Below are 16,986 nucleotides of genomic sequence, written 5' to 3'. Positions count from 1 at the left end.
ATGTCTTGGTCCCCATTTCCCTCCATCCACCCATGCCCCTCATCCTGTTTTCCCCCTGCCCGATCCATTTTCACATAACCAATTAAGCATATTTACAATATATCAGATAATAATTTGAAATACTGTAACAATATGAGATAACCAAAGGACAGCAAAAGAGATGTGAGATAACATTAAGGACAATAATTACTCTTTATATGGATTTTGTTTCTATATACTGAGGTCCTTTCATTCAGTGTCATTCTATATGGCCTTATGTATCTATGGTTTGTTCTATTCTAAATCACTGCTTGGAGAATCCAAAGTTTCTACAGATTATGAAAAATGAGGGAAACCATTGAGCCTATGTTTTTTTGAATCTGGCTTACCTCACTTAATATAATTTCTTCTAAGACTTTCATTTCCTTACAAATGGGATATCATTCTTTCTGACAACAGCATAGAATTTCATTTTGTATAAATACCACATTTTGTTGATCCATTCATCAACTGAGGGGCATCTGGTTGGTTCCATATCTTTGCTATGGTATATAGTGCTGCAATGAACATCGTTGTGTTAGTGGATTTAGTATGTCTTTGTTTTTGGATGATTGGGTAAATGCCAAGGAATGGAATTGCTGGATCATAGGGGAGCTCTATGTTTAGTCTTTTGAGGAACCACCATACTGCTTTCCACAGTAGTTGAAGAAGTTTGCACTTCCCCCAAACAATGCAATAATGATCCCTCCTGGCCACATCCCTGCCAGCATCTGTTGTTATTAGATTTCTTGATTATGGCCATTCTAACTGCGAGTGCCATGACAGCGAAGTTGGGGACCGGCTCCTGGGCGAGTCGGCAGCGTCCGGGGCAGCCTGAGCTCGGAGGACGCGGGCCCGGCAGGAAGTGGCCTTCCAAGGGCTTGCAAGGAAAGTTTCTTGCCAGTCTGGGTAGTGGTGTGCTCTGTGAGCTGCTCTGCAGCTTCCAGCACCACAAGCAAGTGGGTAACTATCTCATGGCAGCAGAAAGCTGGGCGAGAGCAAGGGGCTGCATGGACTGACCGAAGAGATGGTAACAATAAAAGTCATGAATAAGAAGGGAGCCAAGAAGGACACTTATGTCATCCAAAATCTGAGGGGAGAGGAGCAGATCTAACAGATGATCCGCCACGCCAACATCACACAGCTGCTGGGTATTATCTCGTGTTGGAGCTGTGTCCGGTGGAAACTTAACACCAAACAAGTGACTTGTGACAAGAGGCTGGAGGAGTCGCAAGCCCCAAGATGCATCTGGCAGCTCGTCTCCGTAGCGGAATGTCCGCGCGTGGCTGGGGTGGTGCACGGAGACCTGAAAATACAGAATTTGGTACTGGATGAAGACAATATCAAGCTCATTGACGTCGGATTGACCAACGGTGCAGCGATTCTGCATTATTCGGACCCCTTCAGCACCCAGTGTGGGGGTCCTGCCTGTGCTGCGCCCGAACTGCTGGCCAGGAAGAAATATGACCCCCAATTCGATGTCTACTCCATTGGCGTGAACCTGGACTTCATGTTGGCTAGGATCCTCCCTTTCACTGTGGAGCCTTTCAGCCCAAAGGCTTTATACCAGAAGATGGTGGGCAAAGAAATGAAGCCCCTCCCCATCGAGCTCTTCACAGGGGCCATCAATTTCCTTCCCTCTCTCCTGACCCCGTGAAGAGGACCAATATCCACCAGGCACTGGCAAATTGCAGCTGAATGAGAATTACACTGGGAAAGTGCCCTATAATGTCACCTTATCTCTGCAGGATTTCTCTGGAAGGCCTGAGTCCCCAGCATGGTGCTGCACATGTCTGAGAAGCCGCGCTGCAAAAACAGCGATGTCATGAATACAAAAGCTGTCCAACCATGCCTGCCACGTCCTTGCCATCGACTCCCTCCTAAACAAGAAACGCGATCTCTACTTGTCAGGAAACTCTGAAATCCAGGACACCGTGTGCTCCATTTACAAGACCCAGCTCTACCAGACACAGGAGCCCTACCAAGAGGCAGTGGACACCCGGAAAAGACTTGGAAAGCCATGCTGCTGTGCAGGATAAGAAGCCCAAAGAACAAGAAAAGAGGGCATTTTCTTCATCAGATTTCCCAGTAAGTTGGACAGGAACCTGCCCTCACACAAAGCACCCTCGCTGTCCCTCCTCTCGCAGATTCAGAACATCAAAGCCCTGCTGAAGGACCTGAAGGCCTCGAGGTCTGCCATCCCTGACAACGATTCCTGTCGCTGCCACAATGTTTTCCACAAAACCTCTGATTCCAGTTGGGTGGCACCATCTTCCGTGGAGTTCATCCCCGTCTCACCTCCCAGGAGATGAAGAAAGCACAGCCCCAGCAGCTAGGGCCCGGCAGGGCTGGCATCCTTCCCGAGGTAGACCCCCACCCCACAGGGTTCGCTCCTTTGAGTCTGTCGATAGCGACGACCACATAGAACTGTTGTCTCCCCAACACTACAGGATCCTGAACACACCTGTGAGGAATCCCAGCGACAGGACACTCCAGGGCTCTTGTCGGGAAGTAGGTCACCTCTCCAGACCCCGTTTCACCCTACCCTGGTCTCATGAAGGTAAGAGCAGCCTCCCAAAAGAGGAATGGGTGTGTTCCCCACCTGCTGTTCCCCGAAGTGGCCCCGTGCAGCCCCTGAGGTGCCCCATCTGTGTGAAGAGCCAAGGCAGGTTCTCCATGATGGGCACTGGCTATATGTGAGCAAGCGACACCAGAGCCTGAAGGCCTCTGCGGAGGGGTCCCTGGAGCCCAGCATGCCCCTGCTGCAACCCACCGGACCCAGCAGCCTTTCCTTTGACACTGCTGTGTTTTGAGAAGCAAAAGGAAGGCTTGCAAAACAAAACAACACCACATCTAAAAGGACATATGTAATGATCAAGTGGATTTCATTCCAGGATGCAGGGAATAATCCAGATTATAAAAATCAATAGATTAATTATAACAAATAAGCCGATTAAACAAAAAAAGAAAGGCACAAAATCATCTCAAGTAATTCAACATCCCTGGGGCTGGGAGTTTGGCCTAGTTGTTGAGTGCTTGCCTAGCATGCACGGAGACCCGAGTTCAGTTCTTTGGTGCCTCATATATAGGAAAAAGCCAGAAGTGGTGCTGTGGCTCAAGTGGTAGAGTTCTAGCCTTGAGAAAGTCCAAGGACAGTGCTCAGGCCCAGGACTGGCAAAAAAAATTCAACATCACTTCACGATAACAGTTTGGAGGAAAGTAGGACTAGGAGAAATATACTTAAACATAATAAAAGGTATGCATGGCAAACCCAAAGCCAATATCATGCTAATCAAGGAAATAAAAACATTTTTCTAATCTCGAGAATAAACAAATGTTATTATCAATTCAGTGCTTGAATTCCTAGATAGGGGGAGGGTAATAGCCTTGTGCTGGCACAGCCTCAGGCCGAGTTCAAGCCTTATGACCAACAAAATCAATAAACAAACAGATAGATAGATAGATGATAGATAGATAGATAGATAGATAGATAGATCGATAGATAGATAGATGTGAATCCTTGGACTATGGATATTCCCTGCTTTGCACTATATTTTAATGGAATTTTAGGTAATGTCTTATTCTATGATTTTTTTTGAGACAAAGTGTGAGACATAGTACTCAGGCTGTCCTCAAATGTGTGATCTAAGTGCTAAAGTTAAAAGCATAAACCAATTTGCCTGGCATAGATAAAATATAATTTTTATATATGCATTCCCTGACATCCGACAAAATTTATATTCATATTACAGAAGGCATCATTATATGGGGCTGAAATTTGAAATTTGAGGTTGAAAAATCAACTGCCTGTTTTTTTTTCCACTTGGTAGTACTGATGTTTGAAATTGATGTCTTCAAGTGCTCTACCACCTGAGTGCTTTTTGATACTGGATCTTTCCTGCCTTTCCACTGGGGACTGCCTTAGATCACAAGCTTTCTTGGACTAATAGCTTCCAACAATTGGTCTATGTTTTCGTTCCAGCTGGTACATTACAATGTGACAGCTATGCCTCCAGCTTGCATCCCCACAATATCTAGGCTTTTATCAAGATAGGATCTTACATTTTTTTTTCTTTCAGCATCATGGGTAGAGGGATTAGAGGTATGTTCGTAAGGTGGTGAGTACATTACTTTGTGAACATTGTTACACCTTCCCATATTTTCCTTCCACTTTCCCTTCTCCCAACCCTCCCAAGTTGTGAAGTTCATTTCTATCATATCTTGTAACCATCTCTGTTTCACTGGTTCATCCCTTGTCCTTTGTTTCATCATCTCTTTTTCTCCTTCAATTCCCTGACTTAAATGAACAAATGAATATATGTACAATACACCAGGGATGAAAGTCAGTTGCAGCAACAACAGAAGATAAATGATAAGGAGGAAAAAAAGAGAAATAACTTGTGTTAGAGTGCTTGCCTAGCATGCACTGGGTTCGATTCCTCAGTACCACATATACAGAAAAAGCTGGAAGTGGTATTGTGGCTCAAGTAGCAGGGCACTAGGCCTGTATCTGAGGACAGTGCCCAGGCCCTGAGTTCAAGTCCCAAGACTGCCAAAAAAACCCAAATTTAAAACATTAAAAACCACAAAACGATTTGAGAAGTTCATTTGGGTTAATCCTATATGGTCATATACCCATAGCTTTTGAATACATACTTATAGCTTTTGAACAATTTCTCTGCTAAGAAAATCCTAGACACATACTAATTATTAACAATGAAGAAAACCATGGATCCAGTGTATCTTTGGGCCTCGCTTACTTCATTTACTGTGATTTTTTCTAAGTCTTTTCCATTTTCTTACAAATGGGGCAATGTCATTCTTTCTGATGGCAGTATTGAATTGCATTGTGCCATAATGAACATAGCTGTACTGTAGGTTTAGTATGCCCTTGTTTCTGGATATTTGAGTAGATGCCCAGGAGTGGAATTGCTGGGTCATAGGGGAGCTCTCCCAAAGTGGCTGAAGAACTTTGGATCCCTTTTAGTGACATCCCCACCAGCATATGTTGCTATTAGATTTCTTGATAATGGCCATGCAAACTGGATTGAGGTGGAATCCCAAAGTTTTTTTGACTTGCATTTCTTTTATGCCAAGCGTTGCGGAGCATTTCTTTATATGTTTATTGGTCAGTCTGATTTCCCCTTCAGAGAACTCTCTTTAAGCCTTTAGTCCACATTCAAATGAGATGGTTGTTTCTGGAATTGATCCATGCCAAGGATCACAATTGTATCTCTTATTCCTTCCTATAAACATTTCAGGACATCTGCTTTTGCCTCAAGGTTTTTGATCCATCTAGAGTTGATTCTGGTGCAGGGAGACAAAGAAGGATCTAAGTCTGGTTTCCTACATGTGCTAACCAATTCTGCCAGCACCATTAGTTGAACAGGCTACTTTTCTTCCATCCTAGTTTTTTGGCTTCCTTATCAAACATTAGGTGGCCATAGGTCTGCCGCTTATTTTCTGGGTCTCTGGCTCAATTCCATTGGTCTTCAGGCTGGCTCTTGTGTCCCTGCTAAGCTGTTTTTATTTCTATAGCTCTGTAATAGAGTTTAAGGATTGGGATTTATATTCCTCCAGTGCTATTTTCCTTCTAACGATTGTTCTTACTATTAGGTGTCTCTTATTATTCCATTTGAAGTTTTCGATTGCTTTCTGTTTCACAAAAGAATGTTGCTGTGGCAATATCGACATTTTCACAATGTTAATTCTCCCAACCAGGAACATGGGAGGTTTGGTCCACTCCCTTACTTCCACTTTAATTTCCCTTTTTACGTTTTTAAAGTTTTCATCATAGAGGGCCTTCATTTCTTTTGAAATTGCAATTAATAGAGGGTACATTATATTCAATACTTCAAAACATTGTTGCACTTTCTCATGTTTTTGTCCTATTTCTCTCCCCCAGACCACTCCCCTCATCTAGTTTACCCCCTTCTCTGTTCTATTTCAAATAAATAGCTAAACATATACACTGTATATCAGATGAAAAGGTAAGATACTGTAACAATATGAGAAAACCAAGGGACAACACAAGAGAGGAGAAATAACATAGTACACTATATGGCTCTCATTTCCAAATCCTGGAGGTTCTTTCATTTAGCCTGATCCTATATGGCCTTATGAATCCAGATTTTGCCCTATTGTAATCCTCTGCTGGGAGAGTCTGAGGTTTATATTAACTATAACAAATGAGGGAAACCACTGCATCTGTGTTCTTTTGATTCTGGCATACTTCCCTTAGTATGATTTTTTCCAAGTCTTTCCATTTCCTTGCAAATGGGCAATGTTGTTCTTTCTGATGGCCACACAGAATTCCATTGTGTATAAATACCACATCTTGTTGATCCACTTAGGGACATCTGGGTTGGTTCCATATCTTTGCTATGATAAACAGTGCTGCAATGAACATCATTGTGCTGGTGGATTTAGTATGTCCTTGTTTCTGGACAATTGGGTAAATGCCAGGTAATGGAATTGCTGGGTCATAGGGAAGCTCTGTGTTTACAATCCCACCCACAGAGAAGTAATGAACCCTCCAAAATCAGCTTTTATTAGATTTCTTGATCATGGCCATTCTAATTGGAATGAGTTGGAACCTCAGAGTTGTTTTGATTTGCATTGCTTTTATGGCCAGACATGCCTAGTATTTCTTCATGTGTGTGCCTACAGGCCATTCTTCTTTCTTCTTCAGAGAAGACGCTCTTTAAATCTTTGGACCATCTTTTAATGGTATGGTTGTTTTTTAGAGATTGTTTCGGAGTGATTCAATTTTTTGAGCTGTTGATATATTTTAGATATGAGGCCTTTGTCTATTGTGTGGTTAGTGAAGATCTTCTTTCCCTCTCTGAGCTTTCTATTTTGCTTGCTAGTTATCTCCATTGACATACAGAATCTCTGCAGCTTAATGCAGTCCCATTTATATGGCCTTCTTTCACTTGTTGTGTTTCTGGGTCTTTATTAAGAAAATTTCGACCTGTGCCAAGGAGAGCTACTGTATCTTCTGTTCCTTCTTGTAAAGTTTTCAGTGTATCTGCTTTTATCTCCAGGTCTTTGACCAGTGGATCAACTCCAAATGTGGAGTTAATCCTGGTACAGGGTGACAAAGAAGCATCGAACTTTAGTTTTCTACAGGTGCTTAACTAGTTCTGCCAGCAATTTTTTTTATTTTGGCTCAATTATCAAAGGTCAGGTGGCCGTAGGTTTGTGGGTTGTTTTCTGGGTCTTCAGTTCTATTCCATTGGTCCTCAAGTCTGTTCTTGTGCCAGTACCAAACTAGTTTTGGTTATTATAGCTGTGTTCTAGAGTCAAAAGTTTAGTATTGAATTTCCCCCAGCCCTGTTTTTCTGCTAAGAATTGTTTTTACTACATAGTGTCTTTAATTATTCCATATGAAATTTTGGATTGCCTCTTCTATTTCTTTAAAAAAAATAACAATTGGGATATTGATGGGTATTGCATTGAATTTGTAGATAGGCATTGGCATGATTGCTATTTTTATGATGTTAATTCTTCCAATCCAGGAGTATGGGAGGTTTTCCCTTTCCTCAGCTCTGCTTTAATTTCCTTTTCCAGGATTTTAAAGTTTTAATCATAAAGATCTTTTACAGATTCAGTTAATTCCTAGGTACTTTATTTTATTTGCAAAAGGAGTTGCTTTCCTATTTTTTGCCTCATTCCTCTCATTATTGGCATATATAGGAAAGCGGTTGATTTTGCAGACTAATTTTATACCCTGCTACCTTGCCACAATTTCAAGTCAGCTCAAGCAATTTGGGACTGGAGTCTGTAGGGTTCTTTAAATACAGAATCATGTCATCTGGGCACAGGGAAAGTTTCACTTCCTCTTTCCGGATTTGGGTCCCGTTTATGCTTGCTTCTTGCTTTATTGCTCTGGCTAGGAATTCTAGTACTATGTTAAAGAGGAGTGGAGAGAGGAGAGAGTAGGCATCCTTGTCTCATTCCTAATTTTAGAGGATGTGGCTTTAGCGTTTGGCCATTAAGTATAATGCTAGCTATGGGTTTTGTCATACACAGCCTTTATTATATGGAGGCATGTTCCATGGATTCCCAGTTTCTCCAGAGCTTTTAGCCTAAAGGGGTGTTGGATATTGTCAAATGTCATTTCTACATCTATTCAGACAATCATGTGGTTCTTGTCCTTGCTACTGTAGATATGATAAAGTGTATTAATTGACTTGCATATATTGAACCAGTTTTGCAACCATGTGATGAATCCTGTTTTATCATAGTGTATAATATTTTTGATGAGTTGAAGATGTTTGGCCAGTATTTTTTTGAGCAGTTTTGCATCAATATTCACCAAAGAAATGGGTTTATAGTCCTCTTTTTTTTTAATGAGTCTGGTTTTGGGAAGAGTGGCTGTATAGAACAACTTTGGCACATAGCCTTCACTTTCAGTTTCATTGAAGATCTTGAGGGATATTGATGTGAACTCAGAATTCAGCTGTGAATCCATCTGGCTCTGGGCTTTTCTTGGATGAGAGATCTCTTATTGCCATTTCTTGAAATAGTGCTTGAAATAGATCTGTTTAGTTGGATTAAGTCTTCTTGGTTCAGTGTCAGAATGTTAATCTTAGCTAGTAATTCATCCATCTCTTCTAGATTCTCAAATTTGTTGGAATAAATGTTTGAAAAGTATTCCCTTATGCTTCCATGTATCTTGTTAATTTCTGTCTTGATATTTCCATTCTATTTGTGCTTTTGTTTATTGGGTGTGTTCGCTTCTTTTTTGGGTAAGATTTGTTAAGGTTCTGTCAGTTTTGTTAACTTTTTTCTATAGTTTCTATGGACTGCAATTCATTTAATTCTGCTTTGACTTTTAATAATTTGCCTTCTTTTACTGAATGGGGGTGATGTCTTGCCCTTTCCCAAGTATTTAAGGTGCACCATTAAATTGTTGGATTGTGACTTTTTAAATTTGTTAATGTAAAGACTCAGAGCTATAGATTTTCCTCTGAGAACTGCCTTTGCTGCTTCCCAAAGGAGCTGTTATTTTATGTTTCTTTTTGTTAATTTTCATAAACTGTTGATTTTCTGTTCTGATGTCTTCAATGAACCACTGGTGATTCAAACCACTCGTTCATGTATATCTTTCTGTATGTTTTCATACTTCATTCATCATGTTTACCAACTGCTCCCCTAGGTTTGCCATTGACTGCTCTATTGCCTGCTTATATTGGGTGGGAAGATGCTGTTCCTTGATTTGCCATTTTTCTTGAGTTTCTTGTTCTGCCTATTTGAAAATGGGAGCAAGACAAAGACCACACAAACAATTACAATTTTAAGATATAACCAACCTGGAGCTCTTTAGCTGGCCAGATAATTAAAGTTCACAATTTCCGGCTGGTATTATTATTCTCTATTCTCTCTCTCTCTCTCTCTCTCTCTCTCTCTCTCTCTCTCTCTCTCTCTCTCTCTCTCTCTCCTCCTTCCCTCTCTCTCTCTCTTTCTCTCTCTCTTTCTCTGTTTTTCTCTTACACACAATTCTGACTCCCCCACAGAACACAGTTTTATGACCAAAAAAACCCAATCCAATTTCTATGATATTTCAGTCACTCTGGATCTGCAGTGTAATTGAATACATGCATATACAGTTTTGGTCACCAACAATCTACTGTAGATTCATGCATTATAAAATTTGAAGAAGTAACAAAGGACCAGAGATAGCAAAATAGTATGAAAGACAAGAGGGGAGATAAGAAAAGAGTAATGTAGAAGTGTAAGAATAATTTAGTAATGAAGGAAAGGAATAGAGTGTGAATAACTGCCCTAAGGAGATAGAAAGGTATAATAATTGAATACAAAATTTGGAAAACAATAAGATAAAATTTATTACTAAAAAAGAGGGATAAAAATAATATATAAATAAAGAGGAAAGTACATATGTGAGAGATCAAAGATAAAACTTTAAAAAATTAAAAAAGAAAGGGATGTCATCTCACAATTGTGAGTTCTTAAACAAGAAATACTAAGGTTAAGAACTGACAGATTAAAAAGCAGGGAACTGTATCAATAAAAATAAAAAGTCCCTTGTTTGTCTGAGTCCATGAAATTGGCAGGTCTGCATTGTGGATGGGTGATGGCTCACAGCTCTGTCAGGCTCTGTCTGTAGCTGGCAGGTCCACACTGCCGAGAAGTGCTGTCCACTCAGGTTCCAGTGGGAGGCTTTGTTTCCACGGCTGTTTGTTTGGGGACAGGACCCATTCACTCCAAACTTCCTTGTTGAGCTGGCTGCCTGATTTATTTCCTCTCTGACTGAGATCTCTGTGATGCTAAAGTTACTTAGAATTGATCTTTAGGTATGAACGTTCTGCTAGGATGCTAGAAGTGGTATCTTGGTGAGAGCTCAGAAAGGCCTGAACCACTGCCACTTTCTGCCTTCTTTTGTTAAGCTAATTCCTAAGTTTTTACATTTTATTTATTTATTTTTTTCATCATGGGGCTTAGACTCTGGGCCTGGGAGCTGTCCCTGTGCTCATCAGCTTAAGGATCTAGCACTGTACTATGTTGAGCCACAGCTCCACTTTTGGATTTCCAGTTGTTATTTGGAGGGAAGAGTCTCATGGATCTCTATGCTTGGACAGGTATTGAAGCACAACATTTAGATCTCAGCCTCCTGAATAGTGTTTATTTCATGTTATTTAAATCTTAGAGGCTGTATTACAATGGAGTTGCTTTCTGATTTTAGTCTCATTCTGCTCATGGTTGGCATACAGAAAAGCAGTTGATTTTTGTGGTAATTTTATAGCCTGCTACTTTGTCAAAGTTTTGTATCAGATTGAGTTACTTAGTAGTGGGGTCTACAAGGTTCTTTAAATACATAATCTTGTCATCTGCAAAGAGGGAAAACGTTAGTTCATCTTTCCCTATGGATCCCATTTATGCGTGCTTCTTACCTTATTGCCCTAGCTAGGAATTCTAATACTATATTGAAGAAGAGTAGAGAGAGTGGGAATCCTTGGCTCATTCCTAATTTTAGGAAATCGTTTTAACATTTTGCCATTAAAATATAATGCTAGCTGTAGGTTTATCACATTCTTATGTTGAGAAATGTCCTGTGCATTCCCAGTTTCTCCACAGCTATTATCAGATCTTAATCAAATGCTTTTTCTGCATCTGTTGAGATGATTGTGTGTTTCTTGTCCTTGCTCCTGTTTATGTGATTAATTATATTATTTGACTTGTGTGTATTGAACCAGCTCTGTGTTGTCAATGTGATGTATCCTGTTTGATCGTGGTGTATGATGGTGTTTGGATGAATTGTTGAGTATTTCGTTGAGAATTTTTACATCAGTGTTCATCAAAGAAATGGGTGTGTAGTTCTCTTTCTTTGATGAATCCCTGTCTGGCTTTTGAATGGTGATTGTGCTGGCATTCTGAGTCTGGTAGAGAACTTCCATTTTCAATGTCATTGAAGGGTTTGAAGAGTATTAGAGTGAGATCTGTTTTGAAGCTCTTATAGAATTCAGCTGTAAATCCATCAAGTCCTGGGCTTTTTCATTGTGGTCTGAGAAAACGCAGGGAATAATTTCAGTATTTTTAAATTTTGCGCAAATTTCTTCGTGCCCTAAAATGTGATCTACATTGGAAGATGTTCTATGTGATGCTGCATAGAAGGCATATTCTGGTGTTTTGGGGTGGAATAATCTGCAGATATATCTGTTGTGTCTATTTGGTCTATTCAGTTGTTCAGTTCTAAGGTTTCTCTGATCAGTGTTTGCCTTGTCCAGAGGTGACACCAGTCTGTCAGTCACCAACAATCACTGTGTTTGGATCTGTGTGTGTTTTAGTGTGAATACAGTTTGTTTGATGAAGTAGGGTGCTCCCAAATTATGTGTGTAGATATTTAGAATGGTTATATCCTCCTGAAGGGGAGATCCCTTTATTAATATGTAATATCCTTCTTTGTCTCTTCTCACTAATATTAGTTTGAAGTCTTTATTTCATAGCAGCATGACGACTCTAGCCATGGGGGGCCATTTGTGTGCTATGTTTTCCTATAGCCTTTCATTTGTGTCTATGTTGAAGGTTAGAATTGAAAGTTGCTTATTCCTGTTGGTTTTCATTGTGTAGAACATCTTTGAGTATTTTCTATAATGCTGGTGTGGTCAAAATATACTGTTTCAATTTTTCTTTGGTGTGGAAAATTTTTATTTTTCCCATAGCTGAGAAAGCTGACTGGTCACACTATTCTTGTTTGGTAGTTATGTATTTTTAGGCCCTGACATTCATTATTTCAGGCTAGTTTTGCTTGCATGATCCCTGCTGGGGAATCTGTGGTATTCTTTAATTGTAATGTATAGAAGGGTTACAGCTATATTCACCAGATAGCATATGCATTACTTCTCACACATGGATAGCTTCGCTCATGTTTTTGTCCCCATTTCTCTCCCCAAGTCCCTCCCAAACATGTTTGCCCCGCTTGTGTTCTCTTCTTTTTTGTTGCCCTTTGGCTAACCTCATATTGTTAACAGTATCTGACTTTGTTACCTGGCATATTGTATATACCTTCATTTGTTTATTTCAAACAGCATAGGGAATTTGTGGTTATATTGATTGATTTGCCTTTATAGTGTGCTTTTCAGGATTCCTTAGTCTCTATTGATTCTATATGGATCAGAATGTAGTGAAGGGATGCTTGGTTCTGATGTTTGGGGTTCTAAAACTTTCTTATATCTAGATGGGTCTGTCCTTTTGGGTATTTGGAAAATTGTTAGTGATGATTCTCTTTAATGTATATACAACTCCATTTTCTTCCTTTTCCAGGCTTTTCTCAATATTGATTAGGCTTCCCAATTGTACCTTGGAGCTACCAAAGGGTTCTGTCATTTTTCTTGGACTTGTTTTGAATAATTTTCTGGTCTTTATATAATATAGACATATATATTTACATAACTTCTATTTACATAACCTTCCTTTCTGGATAGTGCCTCTTCTGCATCACCTACCCTGCTTTCAATACTTTCTCGTTTGTTTTAAATCTCCCTTCCTCGTAGTTAGTCATTTTTTGATGGTTTGCATTTTTTGTTTTATGCCTTGCATGGACTTCTTTATCTGGTTTATTTGGGTCTGACCACTCTCAAATTCTGTACCATTTTGGAATTCCTCACATATGGTCTTATTCATGTTTTCCATCTTTCCATTCATTTTGAGGGTTCAAACCTCTAGGATTATCATCTGTTGCCTATTCATTTTGAGCGGGAGATGGGATTCCTTGACTTGCCCTTTTTCTTGAGTTCCTATGTCTTCTTCTTCCCATTTGGAAGTGAGAGCAGACTAAAACTACACCAGATAATAATTTTAAGATAAGAACCAACCCAGAGCTCTATAGTCACACAAACTTTACAAGGTTGCAATCTTAGACTTGTATTTTCACACCCCCCCCCCTCTTTTGGTCAATTTCAAAACAGATCCAATGCCACCAGAGTTTTAAGTCAAAAACCAACCTGATCCTTGTGGTATTGAGTCAGTCTAGACAGAAAGGTACAGTCTGTGTCAACAACAAATAATTGTAAATCAACAAGCTAAGGAATTAGAATAAGGGCCAGAAAAAAGCGTAATGAAAAGTAAGAGAAGAAGAGAGAGGAGGAACTCAGGGAAGGAAAATATTAGAGGGAAGATAAATCAAACCTTAAATCAGTTAAAGGAAAAAATGAACAATAATAAAAAGAAAAATATACAGAAATCAATAATAAAACCTTAAAAATTATGCAAATAAAAGAAGTAATCTTAAATGTAAAATCACTAAGATTAAAAGACATTAAAAACATAAAGAGGGGGCTGGGAGAATGGCCTAGTGGATAAAGTGCTTGCCTAGCATGCATGAAGACTGGGTTCGATTCCTTGATACCACATATATAGAAAAAGCTGGAAGTGGTGCTGAGGCTCAAGTGGTAGAGCTCTAGTCTTGAGAAAGTCCAAGGACAGTGCTCAGACCCTGAGCTGAAGCCCACGACTGGCAAAAAGAATGAATAAAAACCTCACAAGGCTAAACATAGAACTCCCCTATGACCCAGCAATTCCACTACTTGGCATTTACCCAACCATCCAGAAACAAGGACATACTAAATCCATTAGCACAACAATGTTCATTGCAGCACTATTCACCATAGCAAAGATATGGAACCAACCTAGATGTCCCTCAGTTGATGAGTGGATCAACAAGTTGTGGTATTTGTACACAATGGAATTCTATGCTGCTGTCAGAAAGAATGACATCGCCCCATTTGTTAGGAAATAGAAAGACTTAGAAAAAATCATATTAAGTGAAGTAAGCCAGACTCAAAGGAACTTACGCTCAATAGTTTCCCTCATTTGTCATAATCAGTAGAAACCTTGGGCTCTACTTGCAGGGATCTGCAATAGAGCAAAATCTTGAGACATAAGGCCAGATAATGTGAAGCTAATTGAAAGGACCTCCACATATTGAAACAAAAGCCATATAATGAATGATTGTTGTCCTTAATGTACTATGTTGTCTCTCATCTCCTTTGCTGTCCCTTGGTTATCTCATATTGGTATAATATCTCACTTTGTTTTCTGATATATTGAATTTATTTGTATTTGGATATTTGAAATTTGATACGGAAGGGGGGAAAACCAAGACAGGTGGGAGGTGTGGGGGGCGAGGGAAATGGGTACCAAGACATGTGAAAGGGTATCAATGTATGTGAATTAATGCACCTTCTATCTGGCAAATATCATGTAACCATTTTACTAATTACAATAAAAAAGAATGAATAAAAATAAAAAAATAAAGATTAAAATATATGGGACTGGGGATTCAAAATAATAGTTTGAATAATGGAAAAAGTCTAGTAGTTACTTTTGGGTATTTTTCTCGGATTGACCTGAATGGGGATGAAGTATTAAAGGAAAAAAAATGGACAAAAAATTGAAATAAAATTAATGGGAACGTAGTAAAAATTGAGAACTGTAATTAGAAAAAAGGAATTCTTCAGTTTATTGGGAGGGTCTTGATCTTGAGTGTCCCCTGTGTCCAGTATCCAATCTCTTAATGGAGCCTCTGATTTCATTGTGATGCTCGGGTGGCTTGCTGTTGCTGAGCAAGTGGGTGGATTCTCGGCAGGGTAAGCACATTCTCCTGTACTGGTCTGCATTCCCCAGTTTGGACTGTGCCATTGGGCCTGATGGCAAGGGAAAATGGGGAGTTGAGATCTGTAGTTACTTTAGCGAGGGGCTGCGAACATGGGTTTTCCCAGGCCTTGGAAAATCTAGGAAGGGCATATGGGCCAGCGCGCCCCTTGAGTTCACTCCTCTACTACATGGTGGGAGCTCTTGTCTGGGGAATTTAGGTTACTCACGAGGATGGAGCTGGTGTTCCACTGGATTCCTGAGTCACCCTGAGGGTGTCTGTTGGCTGGTACCAATTGTGTTTTCTGTACAATCCAAGCACTGTGCCCACCATTCTAGGGTGTGATGAATGGGTGGGCCTTCTCTCTTGTTTGGAAAGTTCTTCTGTCTGGTCCCAAGTACCTTCCAGGGTCTCACTTTTTGACTCAATCTTCCTTGCTCTATTTCCCAGATGTGAACCACTGTGCCTAGCACTACAGCGTATTAATAGCTATTGCACTACATAGTCTTAGAGACCACAACCTAATTCTAGGTTCTACAGTTACAGATTACAATTTAAAACAACGTAAAAATTATGACAGCTACTACGCAAGCAATGTAACACTGATTTTTAGAGAAGACTCCTCATACTTGCAACATTGCCTCATGTTCTCACATTTGCAGTGGTTTCAGACAAATTATACTTAAGCCTTCAGGTACAATACAGGTGGTAAAGTGCAGCTAGATGAGAGAGTAACATCCAATAGCAGCAAAAAAGACAAAAGGCAAAGGAAAAAGAAAAAGAAAAGACACAAAAATGGAAATAAAAGGGGAAGAAAGGAAAGATTGTAAAATAGAAGATTATAATAAGACTGTTCAATAAAAGAACTGAAAGGCTGAGAAAAAGAAATGTGGCAAGAGCGGAAACTAAAAACTAAACAAACTAAAAAAGAAAGGTAATGATCAGAAACAAGAGAAAGACATGACAATAGTGAGAACTCCATCCTGTACTCACTCATTGTAACATCGTGGGATGGTAGAGAAACTCCCGGCTTCAATCTGGACTTCTCAATGATGCCGTGTCTGCTTATTGTGACTTGTTCATCCTCATTATAGCCTAGACCAATCATGGTAACTCGTGGTCACCAGAGAGGGATACATTAGGGAGAAATTAAGGGGATGTATTGGTCTTTTCCTCCATGTGCAGAAAATGGAAGAGAGATGTAACTAGGGTGCAATAAACACACAAGAAGCAGGACCAACCCCTAGAAAGAAAGGGTTGCCAGAGGTCAGAAGAGATTAACTACGTCCTTCATATGTCAGTAAATATTTCTGCCAAGTCCCAAATGGCTACATAGGGCAATTTCATCCAGATTTCCCTAATGGTTTGCCAGTGCAGCTTGAACATTCACAGCTTGTGCTAGGGCCACCAGTTCTGCTGCATCCTCCTGGTGGGTCAGGAAGACCAACAGAGACCCCCTCATATTACCATGGCAGTCGCAGTAGGGAGGAAGAGCAGAGGGAAGCACAAGCATGACAGAGCTTCAAGCCAGGGAGCCTGAATGGCTCTCCTACCCACCCGCCTACCTCATTGTGGGGCCGAGGTGCCCTGCTGTGTTGAGCACAGAACTGATGGACAGCCTGGAAGCCAATGTTCCGTTGAGCAGGGCGAGAACACTTAGCAAAGTCGGTTACCACAAAGTCTGGATCTGCCAGTGAGGCTTCTATGGACTTCTGTGGAAAGTGAGGTATCCAGACAGATGTTACATGTAAACAAAAAAAGAAATGCCTGAAATACCAGCCTAATTTCCTGTCCTCACACCCTGTTCCATCATCTCCAGTCCCTTAAACTCAAAAGACTTTATCTCCTGAGAT

At 40.2% G+C, this 16,986-nt stretch overlaps 1 pseudogene; it reads left to right on the top strand.

Annotated features, from left to right (window-relative positions):
• The first annotated feature begins 773 nt into the window (after window positions 1-773).
• LOC150040311 (hormonally up-regulated neu tumor-associated kinase pseudogene) lies at window positions 774-2,831 on the top strand (annotated as a pseudogene).
• The last annotated feature ends 14,155 nt before the right edge of the window (window positions 2,832-16,986 follow it).

The sequence above is a fragment of the Megascapheus bottae genome, chromosome Y (assembly GCF_031878675.1).
Source record: "Megascapheus bottae isolate mThoBot1 chromosome Y, mThoBot2.hap1, whole genome shotgun sequence".
Lineage (NCBI taxonomy): Eukaryota > Metazoa > Chordata > Mammalia > Rodentia > Geomyidae > Megascapheus > Megascapheus bottae.
This window is presented reverse-complemented; position numbering and strand designations above follow the sequence as displayed.